Here is a 19,952-nt window from a genome sequence, read left to right as displayed (position 1 = left end):
TGATCAGGATCTGCTAGCTGACAAATGGACTGAAGTCCTCGCGGTCGAGGAATATAAACCCAAGCGCCCCTCCAAGAGTTACCCAAGGCACAGGCTACTACCCCGACTGGAGGAAGAAGCGTATGATACGGCTGATCGGCCACCTCATGGCCGCGATAGAGAGGCATTCCAGCCAAAAGCTCAGCCTGCACCCCAACGCCATTCAAATAAAAAGGCATGGGGAGATACGCCAGACCTACAAGACATATTGGAGGACAAGGCAAAGCATTCAAGATCGATCTATGGATCACAAGGGTGCACCACTCTGCGAGACGACAAACGTCACGCCGGATACAGTAAAAGCAAATCCGGCCGGGCCAAACACAGCGGGCAAGACCCATTCGAGCTGCGCCGAGATATAGCCCAATACAGAGGCGCCGCACACCCCTTATGCTTCACAGACGAAGTAATGGAACATCAATTCCCAGAAGGTTTCAAACCTGTAAATATTGAATCATACGATGGCACAACAGATCCCGCGGTATGGATTGAGGACTTCCTCCTCCACATCCACATGGCCCGCGACGATGACTTACACGCCATCAAATACCTCCCACTAAAGCTCAAAGGACCAGCGTGGCATTGGCTTAACAGCTTGCCAGCGGACTCCATTAGCTGTTGGGAAGATCTGGAAGCCGCATTCCTCGACAACTTTCAGGGCACTTATGAGCGACCACCAGACGCCGATGATTTAAGCCACATAATTCAGCAGCCAGAAGAGTCAGCCAGGCAATTCTGGACTCGGTTCCTTACAAAGAAAAATCAAATCGTCGACTGTCTGGATGTGGAGGCCTTAGTAGCTCTCAAGCACAACATCCGAGACGAGTGGCTAGCTCGGCACCTTGGTCAGGAAAAGCCAAAATCTATGGCAGCTCTCACGACGCTCATGACCCGCTTTTGTGCGGGAGAAGACAGCTGGCTGGCTTGCAGTAATAACATATCAAAGAACCATGGTACCTTAGATACCAAGGACGGCAGTAGCAGGTCACGTTGCAACAAGCATAAGCGCCGCATTAACAGCGAAAATACTGAGGATACGATAGTCAATGCCGGATTCAAAGGCTCTAAACCCGGTCAGCGGAAAAAGCCATTCAAACAAAGTATGCCGGGTCCGTCTAGCTTGGACCGTGTACTCGATCGCTCGTGTCAAATACACGGCACCCCAGACAAGCCAGCCAATCACACCAACAGGGATTGTTGGGTGTTCAAGCAGGCCGGCAAGTTAATTGCCGAAAACAAGGACAAGGGGGCGCATAGCGATGACGAGGAGGAGCCCCGGCAGCCGCACACTGGAGGACAGAAGAGGTTTCCCCCGCAAGTGCGGACGGTGAACATGATATACGCAACCCACATCCCCAAGAGGGAGCGGAAGCATGCGCTCAGGGACGTATATGTGTTGGAGCCAGTCGCCCCAAAGTTCAATCCTTGGTCCTCCTGTCCGATCACCTTCGATCGCAGGGACCACCCCACTAGTATCCGTCATGGCGGATTTGCCGCACTGGTTCTAGACCCAATCATCGATGGATTTCACCTCACTCGAGTCCTTATGGACGGCGATAGCAGCCTGAACCTGCTTTATCAGGACACGGTGCGCAAAAAAGGGTATAGACCCCTCAAGGATCAAACCCACGAAAATGACCTTTAAGGGCGTCATTCCAGGTGTAGAGGCCCATTGCACAGGCTCAATTACACTGGAAGTGGTCTTCGGATCCTGGATAATTTCCGAAGCGAAGAGTTAATCTTCGATATAGTCCCATCCGCAGTGGTTATCACGCGCTGCTCGGGCGAACCGCATTCACTAGATTCAATGCAGTACCGCATTATGCATACCTCAAGATCAAGATGCCAGGACCTCGCAGAGTTATTACAGTCAATGGAAACACAGAGCGCTCTCTCCGAACAGAGGAGCACACCGCGGCCCTCGCAGCAGAATCGCAAAGCAGCCTCTCAAGGCAATCAACCAGTTCGGCGTTTCAAAGCCCGGACACCTTCAAGCGCGCTCGGGGCAATCGGCAAATAGACCGCCTGGCGCGATCTGAGCTCGCGTAGCAATACGGCGGCCACCCCAATCCCAGCCTAGCGGCGGAACTCGTGCCGCGCGTACACAATTACGCATTAAAAATACCATGGGTACATGTGGGGAGGGGGGCACAACCGCGGCACGCCCCAAAACGCAGCCTAAACCGCACTAGTGGCTTCCCGTTTGATTATTTTTCTATTTCTTTCATGACCTTAATCTCTGGAAACACTGTCCGGCAGCACTATTGCCGAACACATGATGTAGCAACCAAGGAGGCAGACAGCTACGGAATTCCCAGGTTGATTACAGTAACGAGCGAAGTATTCGATTGCATATCATTCCTCAGCTCGCCCTTGGAAGGGACATAGTCCTACTCTTTGCTTATCGCACTATCTGTATCACTCTGCTTTAATGCAATTTTTCAATAAACAATGCATGACATTATGACTATCATTACATTCTTGTTATATCCCTAATAATAAAGCACAGATTGACTCCGTGGGTTCACTGTCACAATACGCTTCTTCCCGTGATTTTACGCTTTTAGTATGAATTTGAAACATATTCGAGGTGGTACTAATATTTTCATCTGTACACCTAAGGCGTGTTTTCGTTCACCGTTCGCTGCGTCCTACCGACTTCAGCCTGTTCGCTGCGTCCTAACGACTTGGCCTGCAGGCTGGGCCTGTTCGCTGCGTCCTAACGACTTGGGCCAGTAGGCTAGGTCATCGGCCCAGCTTTAGTGCAACGCGAGAAGGAAAAAAAACACATGTGTGCATGAGGAATTGAACTCACAACCTACCATCTCGTACAATCGACACCAGCCAGCTGAAATATTCCAACCTATGTTAATTCACAGCGGTTCGTTTTTTATCAAATAGCACCATCTCGCCTTTCTAAAAGCAACCATTAATTTATATACCTGTTCAAATTACCTATCATTAATCACCTTAATATACGCCTCGGAAATTGGTAATCGGAGGACGAGGAGTTGGTGGATTCTTGAAAAAAAAAAGAGGAAAGGAAGGATTGTGTAAGGAAGAAATATGGTGGGCAATCGAATGGGGCAAAAAGGAATCAATACTATTGTGGGATAATTAATTAAGGAATTGAGAAATATTATTGCATGCATGATAAAAGGATTCCTAAAAAATATGGTGGGCAATTAAACTGGAGAAATTAAGAGATATTCCTCATACATCGCTGCATATAATAAAAAGGTGAGTCCTATATGGGTTATTTAAGAAAGGGATCCAATGCATGCGTACTTGCATTGCACCTTGTACATGGGCGCCTTTTGCAACAAGGAACTTGCTAAAACGTGCATCCATCAGTAAACGGGGAAATTATCTTATGAAAATAGTCAATTTGGTTAATCACCATGTTAATTTCCTAATGCCTTCATCATACTTTTTTTTATGATTTTTTTTCTGCATCCATCATACTTGCATTGCTAAGTAAACGGGATTCAGGCTAACTGGCGGCCAATTAAAAAGGAAACCTATGAGACACACTACATGCTTGCTGCATAACTAATATCCAAAAAAAAGAAACAAGTGACTTGCTGCTAGGCTATTGATGTTGTTTGCTAGCTGATTACAGGTATTACCTTAATGCATGCCTTCTATTTGATGTTACTAAAACATACTCTCAATCTCTTTCTCCACACCATCTTATGCATGCAATGACCACGACAACTATGTGCTCTCCTTTTGTTTTCAGCTCCGCATGCTCGAGAATGGTCACAAACGCAAATCCCGCTTTTTATGGGTCCAAAAATTCTTTCGCAAAACAATTCATCTTTTTCTGGTTATTGGTTATCCCGTCTGAGCATGCAACATACATGATGAAACATCACATTTCAATGGAAGGCTGCATTAATTAATGCGAATAAGCTCACTGCCTGAGGTACACATAATGGTTCACTAAAGGCGGGAAAGGAGGACAGTGGGGCTTAGGAGATGTTGATAACCGACATGGACAAGGAGATGAGGATGGAAGGAAATAGGTCGAGGGATGAGATAGGTAACAATGTCTCCCGTTGCAACGCAAGGGCATTTGTACTAGTATATATATATATATATATATATATATATATGTGTGTGTGTGTGTGTGTGTGTGTGTGTGTGTGTGTGTGTGTGTGTTCATTAATGACGCCTTGCAACCGTACACTCTGGTACGGCCAATACACCAGGGGCTTACGTACCCCACAATGCAGTGTGAAAAGTCCGAACACTTTCACAAGTGCGACACCCCGAACTTATAGCATTATATGCATCAGCTCTGAATCATGTCTTTGGTCAAATGTTGGGTTTGCCCGGCTCCTATGTTTTGGTACCTTACGTTCCGCTCTATCGGCTAAGGTAGCGCTAGGAGAACTATTGCGATTGTGCCCCGGTTCTGTCGGTTGAGCACCTCAGTAGAGAAAGCTAAAACTAACTGTCATGATAAGGCGAGAGACTGGTCGCTGTTCGGCGAGGTTTTTCGAGTCCCTAAAGACTTATGCCGCTTAGGGAGAGGGGTCGGCCCTGTCTGGCTTACAGGCGTGTATCGCGCCCCGAATTCGGCCTTCCGAATACCAGGGGCTTCACCGAAATTTAAAATTATAGAATTCTATGGCTAAGTGAGAGTGATAAAGCATTATTAGTCCGGTTGCCTTGTTCGTTGTGCTGAGCACCTCCCTCGAAGTGAGAGTGCTCAGGTTTATCCCGAACACCCCAGCACTCGCGGCATGGGGGCATAAGCCGAGGACTAGCCATCTCTCAGATTGGATAAACAGCCAAACAGAAGGTAATATTTTAAATTCCAACAAGCCTTGCATAGCGCATATGAAACAAGTTTTCACACATACAGGATAAAATGAGCAAGTCTCATTCAAATATTACATCTTTTGAACACTCGTCCGCAATAAGACGGGCACTCGGCAGAACACCCTCATAGTACATCTCGGGGTGGCGGTGCTCCTTGCCCTCCGGCGGCCCCTCCTTGATCAGCTTCACGGCGTCTAGCTTGACCCACTGCATTTTTACGCGGGCAAAAGCCCGGCGTGCACCTTCAATGCAGACAGATCGCTTGACGACCTCCCGCCACGGGCAGGCATCCACGAGCCGCCTCACCAGGCCGAAGAAGTTGTTCGGAAGGGCGTCGCCAGGCCACAACCGTACTACCAAGCTCTTCATGGCCTGATCGGCCGCCTTATGTAGCTCGACCATCTGCTTCAGCTGGTCGCTCATTGGCACCGGATGTTCGGCCTCAGCATACTAAGACCAGAACAGCTTCTCCGTTGAGCTTCCGTCCTCGGCCTGGTAAAATTGTGCGGCATCAGACACACTGCGGGGAAAATCTGCGAATGCTCCTGAAGAGCTCCGGATCCGGGTAAGTAATCGGTAATTTACTTTTACATGCTTGCTTTGCATATAGAAAGCCTTACCCGCCGCTATCTTCTTCATCGCGTCGATCTCTTGGAGGGCCTTTTGGGCTTCGGCCTTGGCACTTTTTACACTCTCGAGGGCCGCGGCAAGCTCAGACTCCCACGTCTTGGAGTCCAGCTCCAACGCCTCGTGCTTCGCCACAAGAGCCTGGAGCTCTTGCTGCACCTCGCCCACCCGAGCCTTGTGCTTCTCTCGCTCGGTGCGCTCCTTGGCCGCTGTATCTTCGGCCTTGGACAGCGCTTGCTTCAGGGTCGCCACCTCGGTCGTGGCCCCTGGCAAACATACAATGATCCTGTCATTTTGCAATCGCGTCCTTTTATATATATACATATCTATAGACGGGGTATTACTTACCCTTGTTTTCCTCGAGTTGCCTCTTGGCAAGGCCGAGCTCTTTCTTGGACCCCTCGAGGTCCTGCTTCAGTACGGCGACCTCCGCAGTTATTGCGGCGGACGCCAGCAGCGAAGCCTGCATATGCATATTGACATACTTATATTAGACTCCTGCGATATTATTTGATCCTCTGTTCGGCTTTTCTTTGTGAACACCGAACAAAGCATCAGGGGCTACTGTCTATGAGGTAATATTTCTACTACATTTTAAAACACTTACCTCGAAGCCTGTTAGAAGGCTGGCACATGCTTCAGTCAATCCGCTCTTGGCAGACTGAACCTTCTGAATCACCGCACTCATGATGGTGCGGTGCTCCTCGTTGATGGAAGCGCTGCGAAGCGCTTCCAGCAGGTTGTTCGGCACCTCTGGATGGACAGAGGTCACCGACACAGGCGTTTTGCCCCTCTTAGAAGGAGCCCGCCTGCCCGAGCCCGGAACCGCTGGAGGGTCCGACGTGGTGTTCGGCTGAGGGCCGAACTCGGAGCTCTCGGGGGCCCCGTCCCCTCGGCTCCCGGAATCCGGAAGGTCGCCTTGAGGCGCCTCCGGGACTGTCTCCCCTTGATCCGGTGCCTCTTGAGACAACACCTCGGCATCGTCGGTAGGATGAGGGGAGGTGGCGGTCGGGACTGGATCGCTATCCATGTCCGACGAGCCCAGGGAGCCGTCCGATGATACCTCGATATTGGCTCGTGGCGGCCTGCGTAATTATGTTCGGCGATTAGGGAAAAAAGTGCGACCAAGGAATCTTATGGGTTACTTTGGTATCCGAATACTTACGATCTCCTCTGGGGCTTGGCCATGGGAGACCACTCGTCTTCGCCTTCGTCGGCGGCGGAGGAGCTGTCCGGAAGGAGAGTCCTTCCCTTCTTGGACCCTTCGCCCCCTCCAGTTGGGGCGGCCTTCCTTTTTCTGTCTCCCCCAGTTGGTGGGGGAGCATCTTCTTCTTCTTCCTCATCTTCGGGGGATGACTGCACCGCAGAGTCATCGAACGGTGAGTCCGATGACGCCTGGCATCGGGAACTCTTTCGAGTTCCCTTGGCCTTCTTGGTCTTCTCCGGCACCTTATAAGGGGTCGGAGTCAACATCTTCGCCAGAAGAGCGTCTGCAGGGCCTTCGGGCAAAGGAGTCGGACAGTCAATCTGTCCGGCCATCTTCTGCCAGTCTTGTCAAAGGTACGGGAGTTTAGATCCCGCATAGAGTCAATCTATATAAAAAATAAGTATCCTGTGAAAGGTAAAGTAGCTTACCGCACTGGCTTGGCGCTTCGCGCTGAATCCACGATCCTCGGTAATAGGGGGAGGGACCTCGGCACTTTTGAATAGCACCCTCCAGCCATCTTCATGAGTCGTGTTAAAGAGCATGTTCAGAGTTCGGTGCTGCGCCGGATTGAACTCCCACAAGGTGAACTCCCGTTGTTGGCACAGGAGTATCCGGCGGATGAGCATAACCTGGACTATGTTGACAAGCTTGAACTTCTTGTCCACCATGTTTTGAGTACATGTTTGGAGTCCGGCAGCTCTTTCGAATTACCCCAGGACAGGCCCTTCTCTTTCCAGGAGGTGAGCCGCATGGGGAAGCCAGATCGGAACTCGGGGGCCGCTACCCATGCGGGAGCGCGCGGCTCGGTGATATAGAACCACCCCGATTGCCACCCCTTTATGGTTTCCACAAAGGAGGCCTCGGGCCATGTTATGTTGGGCATCTTGCCCACCATGGCGCCTCCGCAATCCGCCTGGCAGCCGCCCACCACCTTCGGCTTGACATTGAAGGTCTTCAGCCATAAGCCGAAGTGGGGCTTGATGCGGAGGAAGGCCTCGCACACGACGATAAACGCCGAGATGTTGAGGACGAAGTTTGGGGCCAGATCGTGGAAATCCAGGCCGTAATAAAACATGAGCCCTCGGACGAAGGGATGGAGAAGGAATCCCAGTCCGCGGAGGAAATGGGTGAGGAATACCACCCTCTCGTGGGGCCTGGGGGTGGGGATGAGCTGCCCCTCATCTGGGAGCTGGTGCGCGATGTCGTCAGGCAGGTATCCGGCTCTCCTCAGTTTCTCGATCTCTCCCTCCGTGACGGAGGAAACCATCCACTTGCCTCCCGCTCCGGACATGGTTGGAGGAGGTCGAGGTGGGAAGTGCGGACTTGGGCACTGGAGCTCGAGTGTGCGAAAACGGATGAGCATAGGAGGAAGAAGGCGTGGATAGAAAGGTGAATCCTTATCCCTTTATATGGACGGACGAAACTAAGCGCCCCCACTTGCCTGGTAAAACTCGCATATCCCCCAAGCGCCGCAATTGATGGCATGGTTGGGTTATCCACTCCCGTATTGATGAGAATCCCGTAATAAGGGGACACGATCTCTGTTTTGACAAGATGTGTCGAAAAACTGCCTCGCGTTATGCGCGGGGCTGGTTAAAAGGAACGGTTCGAATAATCACCGGGCCATGACGTAACATCATGCTGCCAAAACAAGCCAGCAAATTAGATCTGCGAAAATATTATTCTCTCTATGGTGGAATGTGGAACTTATTTTGCAGGGTCGGACACTATCCTCGTATTCAAATTCTTTTGTGATGTATTCGGAGAAGGAACCCGCCTTGCAATGCCGAAGACAATACTGCGCGCGGACTCATCGTCATTGAAGCCTGGTTCAGGGGCTACTGAGGGAGTCCTGGATTAGGGGGTCTCCGGACAGCCAGACTATCTCCATTGGCCGGACTATTAGACTATGAAGATACAAGATTCAAGACTTCGTCTCATGTCCGTATGGGACTCTACTTGGCGTGGAAGGCAATCTAGGCAATACGTATATGGATATCTCCTCCTTTGTAACAGACCTTGTGTAACCCTAACCCTCTCCGGTGTCTATATAAACCGAAGGGTTTTAGTCCGTAGGACAACAACCATAACATACAATCATACCATAGGCTAGCTTCTAGGGTTTAGCCTCTCTGATCTCGTGGTAGATCTACTCTTGTAACACCCATTTCATCAATATTAATCAAGCAGAACGTAGGGTTTTACCTCCATCAAGAGGGTCCGATCTCATGGTAGATCTACTCTTGTAACACCCATATCATCAATATTAATCAAGAAGGACGTAGGGTTTTACCTCCATCAAGAGGGCCCGAACCTGGGTAAAACATCGTGTCCCCTGCCTCCTGTTACCATCCGGCCTAGACGCATAGTTCGGGACCCCCTACCCGAGATCCGCCGGTTTTGACACCGACAGCTAGTAATCTAGCCATGTTTGTGTTCCCAGTGTGATGATTCTGGCCATCATTCTCGAAAGCATCCTATGATGCCATTTAGTTAGTAAGTATTCCATCTTTGGGTTCTTGAATCCGAGATTCACCCTACTTACTTCATGTTGGTAGTGTTTGCCAGTTCCTTTAGGATATTAGTAACCTTTGCGATAGTCCTCGAGGTCCGTGGTATTTCCTTCTTCCAAATACCATGAACTGCATATGGCAGAAGTTCTTTTGAACCAAAATATCTCAACCAAAGTGCTCTTAATGAGTTCTCCGTTATATTATGAATCTGCCAGTTCTACTGTTTTGCATGGGTTATCCGAAAGAAATGTTGAGCTTTACTCGACATACTAATCTATGCATCCACAACTCAGAAAGATAAATGTCCCTTCAGTTGTCCCTCTTTAGTTGTTATCCTACCTTCATCTGTCAATTGATAGTCAAGAGTATGCGTGCATTCGTTCATCAATGCCTATTATTCTTGTGGCTCGTCAAGACGTTCTAGTTTTAGAATGACTAGGAGAAACAAACTCCAGTGCCTCATCGATTTCTGGGATTGGGTCAAAGTAGTTGTATCCCGCAGATCAAATGCCAATCTAGCTTTTGTGCTGTTCTACCCTGGAGTATTACCATCTTATGTCAAGAATGTCATGAGAATTGCACCACCTCTTATGAATTCTTATTTTAGTGATACTTCTTGCCATCATTATTCATTCCTCGGTCTCTATGTTGTTGCAAGCGGAATGCCGACAAGTGAACTATGATGTGTGAGTTCAATACTCCTGGCAACCCCATTGCTTGGTAGTTATAGGACAATAATTTCATTCTTAGCATGTTGGTTATTGAATCATCATTCTAAGATAGATTGTGCTACCTAGTCCTTGTTTCTGGTGCACTCTTCGATCAATGAGTTAGGAGTGTGTCAATCCATCACTCTCTTGATCACATCGTCTTGCCCTGAAAAGCAAGATTGTTCTTGAGCTTAGTAACATACCGGTGGTTCATGATGTTCCAAATATCTTCTCGGAAGTATTACCAGGTTGTCACCTGACCACTATGTTGAGTTCGTGATCATGTTGGTTTTCCTCCAAACCACCCATTCTCTAAGATTCTGTGTTGGATACCCTGAACTAGTCAGTTGAGCTAAACAACAACTTGGGGAGTTGGAAGATAAGGCTTTATCTGACTTAATTCATTCCAAAGGTATATCTTGTGTGTGTGGGGGGGGGTTGAAGAAAGATGATATCTCCATCGATTGGTCCTCGTGATCAGTTGTTGGATCTATTGCCTTGTCAAAACTCTGACTTGAGTATGGGCTATCGTCAAGTCAAATCAGAACCAACGATGTTCGTAATGTTGTCTTACGCGTGGTTGATCCCTCGAGCATACATCATTACATCTTTTGGTCTGAACAATGCTATCACCGTGTTCACATAATGGTGGAAGTCCAGTGATATGGAAATTCTGATGAGTTGCTATTGAGCCTATCAGCAGCATTTTGTCTCCTCCATGATTCACGTTGAACATCAAGCTAGTGTTGGAAACTTTTGTAAGCATTATCTTCATGTTCCGTTCATGAAGCCTATGTTTGGATGAAAGAAGTGACTTCCTTTGATTCACGTGCATTTGATGTAAGTTGCCGCCGTGAATTCGAGGAAGTTTGTTTTTGCTTCCTCTGGAATCATCCCAAGTCAGTCATGCATGTGCGAAGTATTCTATGGTCTGGTAGACTGATCATCTTCATTCCATATGTATTCCCTAGCACACCAAGCCACTGATTGATTTGTTCAAGGAAATGAAGTTCCTTCTTAAGGGCATGCCTTATGCAAGGACTTTAATATCCTCGATTATGGTTCCCCACCTGAACTCAGTAGTGTTTTATTATAAGACTACTATCTGGTCATGCTTGTCTGGGACAATATGTTCACATGTAAGTATAAGAACCAGCTCATGTTTCGGAGCTTGCTATCATAGTTCATTTCACGAGAATATCGCAACATCATCTCGTTGATTTGTGTTGCAACCTTTCACTTTCAGACATGCTGAGTCTGGAAATCCTGAAACCAACCAGAACTGAATCTCAGGCAGATATGATGGTTGGAACCTTTCCAAGATCTATGATGTAGGTCCCGGCAAGGTTGATGTTCTGGCCGACACACCTAGCCAGAAGATCTATCATTATAGTATCTTGATTGAGCAAGTTGACCATCTTCTCCAAGAGGATTTCGAGTGACTTATTATAGAAGTTGTTCCTTATGGATCCTTTGTATTCTGAAGTCCGACCTTTACTTGATGTCCATGTTGATGCTTTTAAGCATGATCATGGTACCTAGAACATCAAGGAGAACATTAGAAGCGGAGTGTTAAATGTCTCTCGGTCGATCCTCCAGATTTTGTTTCCTTGGCATCGTCAAGGTAAAATCTGAGAAAGTGTTGTCTTCCTTTGTATCTGCATCCTCCATCGCTATTCATCATGGTAGTAGGAACTGTTGCCAATATATTTGGCATAGATGCTGGTAAAACCCTGATGAATATGGAAATGCTCAAGTTCTTGAGAGCAAGCTCAGACACTAGGTTATATCTTCGGTATCAGTTGGATTGTGCCTTCCATTTGCCAATTGTTCTATAACCATAGTTCCATTCCAAAACTGAGTATGACATTTCTTTGAATTCCTTCGAACGATCATTTGTGAATTGCCATTAGCCTGATATGAAGAGATCCAATGATCCTTTCCGGTAGAGTTTCTTTCTGTCATCATCGTGTTGGATGAAGATCTCGAAAGCAAAGACATCAAGATCAATTTGAAGCATTGGATCAACATCTTCGAGAAGGGCAGTTGGATCATGAAGATCGTGTTAGCTTTCTGTCCCCTCTGTCTACTTACCTCACGTCTTGAATCTCGGGACCAGATTCTTGTTTAGTGGGGGTGAGTTGTCACAACCCTAGAATTTGTTTGCAATAGTTGCATCAGAGAGCATCCATGCATCATGTTTAAATTCAAGAATCTTGAATTGAGGAAATTTGCAAGCCTCAAGATTTTAATTAAAAGAAGGGAAAATAACCCTGGGAAACGCATCAATGTTTCCAAAATGCTATTCAATGATGTTTAATATTTTTGGCAAGGGTTTTGGTCCAAACCAAAAATATGGAACATTTTTGAGGAATTATTTTGGTACCTTGGATTTAAATCAATAACTTATTTGAGTTGAATTTATTTCTGTTATATAAGAAATAAACTTCAAATATTTTTGTAAGTTTGCATGTGACCTTGAACTAGTTTCCTGAGCTCACATAAAAATTTACAAAAAGTTGAAAAATGATCTGGTTTGTAAACCAAATAAAAAAATGAAATAAATAGAAAAGAGAAACAGAAATAAAATAGAGAGGAGAAAGCCCTTACCTGGTCTACACTGTAGCGGCCCAGCACTGTTCCTGGCCCAGCCCAAGGACAGGGGCGTATTCTTCCTCGTGCCAGTGGGCACGAGGGCGTGTGCCCGCAGCACGTCGGCACGCGACGGCCACCTCCTGGTTGCCAAGCTCCCCTGGCCTCCTCTAGCGTCGCCATTCAACCCCCCCCCCGAGTCCCTCTCGACTCTTCCCGTGCCCATCCCCCTCCTCTGTCTCTCTCCGTCGTTCATACCTGCGAGCACCCGAGAGCACCGACGAGCACTGCCGCATCCACCGCCTCCCCTCGCTTCTCCGACCGATCCAGATGCCCCGTCATACCGCTCTTCGTCTCCTCATCGACGCACGCAACACCAAGAGCAGCAGAGCGCCACCCGTCGTCTCCATCGCCGCCTTTGCTTCGTCATTGCCGTTGTCGATTCTCCAACCACAGTGCTTCCCCGACCTCGCCGTTGTCGCTGCCAGACTCGTTGTGAGCCTCCGTGCAGAACCACTCTCTTTCCCCTCGTGTTTGCAAGCTCTAGGCCTTAGCTCCATCGTGGTCGAACTCCGATCGCAGCTGACCTTGTCACCGCCATCGCTACACTGCACCCCGGCACCTGCCGCCACCTCCACTCGATGCACTGCAGCGCGCTGGTTCCATAGAGCCGCTCGGCCGCCCGTTTGGTCGCCGGAGGACGGAATCCGAGCGCCCGCGCCGTGTCTAGTCATCGCTGACGGCCTAATCTCTAGCTAACCACCGGTTAACCCTAATCTAACTACACTCTAGGTCACCGACAAGTGGGCCCGGGCGCCCTAATGACTTTTGTTTAATTAGTAATCAGTATTTAGCTCTGTGTCACTGACGTGGGGGTCCCAGCGTCAGGTTTGACCTGTGCTGGCGCGTTTGACTTACTGATGTCATGCTGACCCCGTGATGACGCAGTAATGCTTTTCTAGATTTTAAATAAATCTAAATGATTTATTTATTTTCAGAAAATGTCCTAAACTTCCAAAAAAATTATAGAAATTCAACCGTAACTCCAAATGAAATAATTTATATATGAAAAATGATCAGAAAAATTCAATCTATCCATCTGTATTGTTTTCATGCATGTTAGAATAACTTATGCCTACTGTTTAGGGAAAATAAAATAAATGGCATATGAACTTTAACATATGGAGTTTGATTTTGAACCTAGGGTTCAAACCAACTTCATTTAAATCATTGTTTTTTTACTGGGAACTGTGAGGCAAAACCCCCACAGCAAATCAAAACTTTATTAAGAAAAGAGAACAGTTACAACATCATGATTACAAGAGGTAACCAGAAAACAAAAAAGAAAAGAAAGCTTACAAAAACAAACTTAAAGAGGGAGGAAAGAGATCCATTTCAGTAAGTCATCCTTGTAAGCAGATTTGATTCTGTGCTGCATTAGACTAATATCATGCCTAAAAGCACATCTCCGTTTATTGAAACTTGCCCTCTCACTTCTGAGAACTTTGGCATTTCTGATGATCCAGATATTCCAGCAGGCAATGAACACCACTTCAGTAAAGAAAGGCTTATCAAAACTTCTCCTTGCCTGAGTAGCCAAATCAAGCATGGAGCTGCCATCAGACCAATCAATCTGCAGATAATTCCAAATCCTAATACTGAAATTGTAGTTGAAGAACAAATGGTCCCTGGTTTCCCTAGTCTGTAAGGGGCAGAGCTTACAATGAACTCCATCTTCCATGTGCCAATGTCTTATTTCAACCATATCATTGGTGTTCAGTCTGTCCATAATAAGCATCCAAGCAAACACCTTGATCTTGAGGGTACAGGAGGATTTCCAAATCCAACAAAGTAAAGGGTTGAAGGTTTCAGACACAAAAGTGTGAGAGTAGAATAGCTTGGGCTTGAAAACCTTGGATGAGCCCTGCCAGAACCATAAGTCCTTAGAACTAGCTACTCTACTGTGGGATCCCATCAAATCCTTAATCAAGTTCAACTCATCAAAGGCTTGAGCAGACAAAGGAAGATGGAAATGCTGGTACATATACTGGGTATTGAAAATTTCCTTAACTGAAATCCAGGGGTCCTTAGCAAAAGAGAATAACCTTGGAAATCTAGTATGCAAACTAGAAACTTCACTGCCAAGGTTCCAATTATCAGACCAAAAAAGAGTAGTGTCCCCTTCATTAACCTGCACCTAGGAGCATTCTCTAAAATTCTGCATTACCTTGCAAATATCCCTCCACCAAAAGGAGCCACAATCATTTGTTCCCTGGGGCATTCCTTCATAAAAATATGAATCCCAAATTAGGGACACCCAAGGGATATCTCTTTTGTTGAGGAAATTACTAGCATGCTTGAGTAGTAGGGCCACATTCTGAACCCCCATGTTTGGGACACCAAGACCCCCTTTAGTTTTTGGTCTACAGATCAGCTCCCAAGCAGCAAGAGATGGGGCTGGCTCATCTCCATGTTTTCTCCACAGGCACTGCCTTTGGATTCTTTCTAACTGCTTGAGTATACCAGCAGGAATAGCCAGGCTACACAGAAAGAAGATTGGCACTGAGGACAGAGCAGAGTTGAGAAACTGCAATCTTTCACCTTGGTTAAGGAAGGAGGAGCTGGCAGACATTCTTCTTTCCATATAGTTTACTAAGGGCATAAAGTCCACCATTTTTGGCCTTGTAGTTCCCACAGGTAAGCCAAGATATGTAAATGGCATCTTACCAATTTTGCATCCAAAAGCAGCAGCAAGATCCTCCATCACATCAGAGTCAACATTGATAGGAATAATAAATGATTTATGGTAATTGACATCCAGACATGTGGACCGAGAGAACACCTTCAGCATATCCTTCAATGCCAGAAGCTGAAACCTGTCAGCAGGGAGGATGATCAATGTATCATCAGCATACTGGATCACAGGGTAGTCCCTATCATGGCAAGGTATAGGGAGGTGAAGAACTCCCTTCCTGAACATATCATTAATCACTATTTGCAATAGATCAACAGCTATTACAAAAAGAAGGGGAGATACAGGGTCACCCTGTCTAACTCTTTTTTTGCAAACAAACTTCCTCCTAGGGACACCATTAAGAAGAACAGAAGAAGTACCATTGGCCAGAAGCTGTTTCATCTAGAGGATCCACTTTTCATTAAAACCCTTATGCCTAAGAATTTGAAAAATAGCTTCATGCTCAATAGAATCAAAGGCCTTCTCAAAGTCCAATTTGAGGATTACAATTGCCCTCTTGGACTGATGGCATTGGTGCAAATATTCAAATGGCCAACCAAGGCAATCCTGGATTGTTCTTCTCTTAATGAAACCATACTGATTTTTGTGAATGCACCGCATAATCAGCTCCTGGAATCTATTTGCAACCATTTTGGAGAGAAACTTGAGCCCCATACTAGTGAGAGAGATAGGCCTATAATCCCCTACTTCCTCAGGTGATAGTTTTTTGAGCACCAGAGTAATAAAAGAACTGTTAATGTTCTCCAAGACAGCAATTCCCTCATGAAAAGCCTGGGCCAACTCATAGAAGTCATTTAAATCATTGTTAGCTGAAGTAGCTCTAATCACATCATATTTTCATGCCACATTCATGCATCATATTGTTGCATTGCATTGATTGTGTTCTTTCTTGTTTGCCGGTGTTTGTACCCTCTTAGTAGACATGGTTCCGACGATGAGTTCGATGACACCGATGAAGAGCTATACTATCTTTAGAAGTGCCAGGCAAGCAAAACCCCCTTGTTCATTCTGATACAATCCCACTCTCTCGCTTCTGATCTCTTTTACTGCATTAGGACAACAACGATTCAATTGTTACATGTTGCAGTAGTTGAACCCCCTTTCCTATGCATGACCTGTCATTGCCACGGTAAATAGATGAAACCCACTAGCATAAGTAGGAGTTGTTTGAGCCCTGATGTGCCTACTCATTCATGCTTGTTTGTCCTGCCTGCTACTGCTTAGAGTTGAGTTAGGTCTGATTCATCGGGGATGAATTGGAGGTGTGTGAAGATGTCCTACTGTTGAGAGCTAAGGGTGTGATCACGATTTGGTAAACGTATCGATGAGAGGCCATGTAGGAGTACATGGTGGGTTGTTTCATTGAAGCCGTCCTTAGGAACTGAATTCTGTGTGTGTGATCCATGAACAGCTACTACCACGCATTGGGCCTGAAACCAGTGGACCCTCTCGACTTATTAACTGCCCTTGCGCTCTGTCCAGGAGTTCCAACTAGTTTCCGGTGTTTGTAGGATATGTGTTGGAGGCCGTGCGTAGTGCTGACCCTAGGGGTGGGCTATGATGCGGTAGATACACCGTGGCCAGGTATGTCGGGCGCCCGTTTGGTGTCGCGGAACACTGTACACATCATTTGGGGCTATGAGCGAAGCCCCGGCTGGGTCTCCTCGCGGATGGAACCCGAATAGGCGATAAACCTGGACTAGAGACTTGTGTGGTTAGTCAGGTCATGGCCGACTCCCTCGTCAGGCTTCCGCTTGAAGGTTGCTGAGATACACGACGTGTACATGGTGGTAAGTGGAGAGAGCGTGTGTGAAGAACTACACCCCTGTAGGGTTATAAATGATCTATTAGAATAGCCGCGTCCGCGGTAAAGAACATCTGGGTTGCATGTACAGTTCATAGACAAGTGAAAGTGGATACCCTAAAATGCGCAAGATAAGCGTGAGTGCTATGGATGGCGTTCTCGTAGGGAGACGTGAGCGGATCCATAGTGGTGTATTGAATGGTGAATATGTGGACTCGTGTGCGCCACCTCAAAAGAGTTACTTGCAGTAGTAGTTTAGGTTAGCCACTGAGTCAAAGCTGGCTTGCTGTAGTTAAACCCCACTGTCGGTGTCAAAACCGGCGGATCTCGGGTAGGGGGTCCCGAACTGTGCGTCTAGGCGGATGGTAATAGGAGAGGGGGGACACGATGTTACCCAGGTTCGGGCCCTCTCGATGGAGGTAATACCCTACGTCCTGCTTGATTGTTCTTGATAATATGAGTAGTACAAGAGTTGATCTACCATGAGAGCAAAGAGGCTAAACCCTAGAAGCTAGCCTATGGTATGATTGTTGTTGTTGGTCCTACGGACTAAACCCTCCGGTTTATATAGACACCAGAGAGGGCTAGGGTTACACAGAGTCGGTTACAAGGAAGGAGATCTACATATCCGTATTGCCAAGCTTGCCTTCCACGCCAAGGAGAGTCCCATCTGGACACGGGACGAAGTCTTCAATCTTGTATCTTCATAGTCCAACAGTCCGGCCAAAGGATATAATCCGGCTGTCCGGATACCCCCTAATCCAGGACTCCCTCAGTAGCCCCTGAACCAGGCTTCAACGACAATGAGTCCGGCGCGCAGATTGTCTTCGGCATTGCAAGGCGGGTTCCTCCTCCGAATACTTCATAGAAGATTTTGAACACGAGGATCGTGTCCAACTCTGCAAAACAAGTTCCACATACAACCGTAGAGAGAATAATATTTTCACAAATCTAATCCGCCGACGCATTCCGCAGTGTGACATCACACCATAGCCAAGTCACCATTCGAATCGTTTTTCACAACCAACCTCAATGTGTTTCGCGAGGCGGTTTCCTTGGCACATCTTATCGAAGCAGAGATTGTGTCCCCTTATTACGGGATTCCCATCAATACGGACGTGGGTAACCCAACCGCACCATCAATTATGGCGCTTGGGGGATAAGCGAGTTTTACCAGGCTGGTGGGGTGAATAGTTTCGTCCACCCTTATAAAGGGATAAGGGTTCACCTTTTTCTACCCACGCCGTCTTCATCCTTGCTTATCCATTCTCGCGCACTCGAGCTCCAGCGCCCAAGTCCACATCCTTCTCCTCAACCCTCTCCAAACAAGTACGGAGCGAGAGGCAAGTGGATGGTCTCCTCCGTTATGGAGGGAGACATCAAAAAGCTGCGCGGGGCCGGATACTTAGTCGCGATTGCGCACCGGCTGCGAGCCGCGGGGCAGATCGTCCCTACCCTGGAACCTTACGAAAGGGTGGTTTTCCTCACCCACTTCATCCGCGGACTGGGGTTTCCACTCCATCCATTTGTCCGCGGCCTTATTTTCTATTATGGGCTAGACTTCCATGATCTAGCTCTGAATTTCATCCTCAACATCTCGGCGTCCATCATCGTGTGCAAGGCTTTCCTCCGCGTCCGGCCCCACTTCGGCCTGTGGCTGAAGACCTTCAATATCAAACCGAAGGTAGTAGGCGGCCAACAAGCGGAATGCGGTGGAGCCATGGTGGGCAAAATGCCCAACATTACATGGCTTGAGGGCTCCTACATGGAGACCATAAAGGGGTGGAAATCGGGGTGGTTCTACATCACCGAGCCGCGCGAAACCAACTGGGTGGCGGCCCCCGAGTTTCGATCCGGAATCCCCACGCGGCTCACTTCCAGAAAGGAGAAGGGCCTATCCTGGGGCTCATCGGTGGAGCTGGACGGACTCCAGAAGTGTATCCGGAACATGATAGGCAAGAAACTCAAGCTTTTCAACATAGTCCAGGTCATGCTCTTCCGCCGGATCCTCCCGTGTCAACGACGGGCTTTCAACTTATGGGAGTTCGACCCGCCCAGCACCAGACTCTACGTGAGCTCTTCGACACAATGCATAAGGACGTCTGGAAGGTGCTTTTCAAGGGCGCCGAGGTCCCCCCTCCCCTTACCAAGGACCGCAGGCTAAGCGCGACGCGCCCTGCGAATCCGGTAAGTTCTGTACACCTCGTAGGGTATTTATTTTCCATAATTTAACCATGTGCAGGGTCTAAGCTCCCATGCCTTTGACAGGACTGGGTGGAGACATCGAAGCAGATTGACTGTCCGACCCCTCTGCCCGAAGACCCTACAGACGCTCTCCTGACGGAGATGCGGACTCCGGCTCCTTATGAGGTGCCGGAGAAGAAGATCAAGAAGAAGGCCACAGGGACCCGAAAGAGTTCCCGGCGCCAGGTGGTATCGTACTCATCGTCCGATAACTCCGAGATGCACTCCTCCCATGAAAACGAGGAGGAGGAAGATGATGGTTCTCCCCCTCCAGCCGGGGGAGACAGGAAAAGGAAGGTCGCCCCAACCGGGGAGGCCGGAGGGTCCAAGAAGGGAAGGACTCTCCTTCCGGACTGTTCCACCATCGCCGCTGACAGCGAAGACGAGTGGTTACTCAGGGCCAAGCCCCTGGCAAAGTCATAAGTATTCGGATACCAGAGATACTGCTTCTCCTAACGTCGAATATGATCATGCAGTCTGCCCCGAGCCCGCATCGACGTATCCTCGTCGGACGGTTCCTCGGACTCGTCGGATATGAATAGCGAGTCACTTCCAACCGCCTCCTCTCTTTGCCCTGCAGACAATGTCGAGGTATTGTCTCAAGGGGCACCGAACCGAGGGGAGGTAGTCC

Source organism: Triticum aestivum, chromosome 7A (assembly GCF_018294505.1).
Source record: "Triticum aestivum cultivar Chinese Spring chromosome 7A, IWGSC CS RefSeq v2.1, whole genome shotgun sequence".
Taxonomy (NCBI): domain Eukaryota; kingdom Viridiplantae; phylum Streptophyta; class Magnoliopsida; order Poales; family Poaceae; genus Triticum; species Triticum aestivum.
This window is presented reverse-complemented; position numbering follows the sequence as displayed.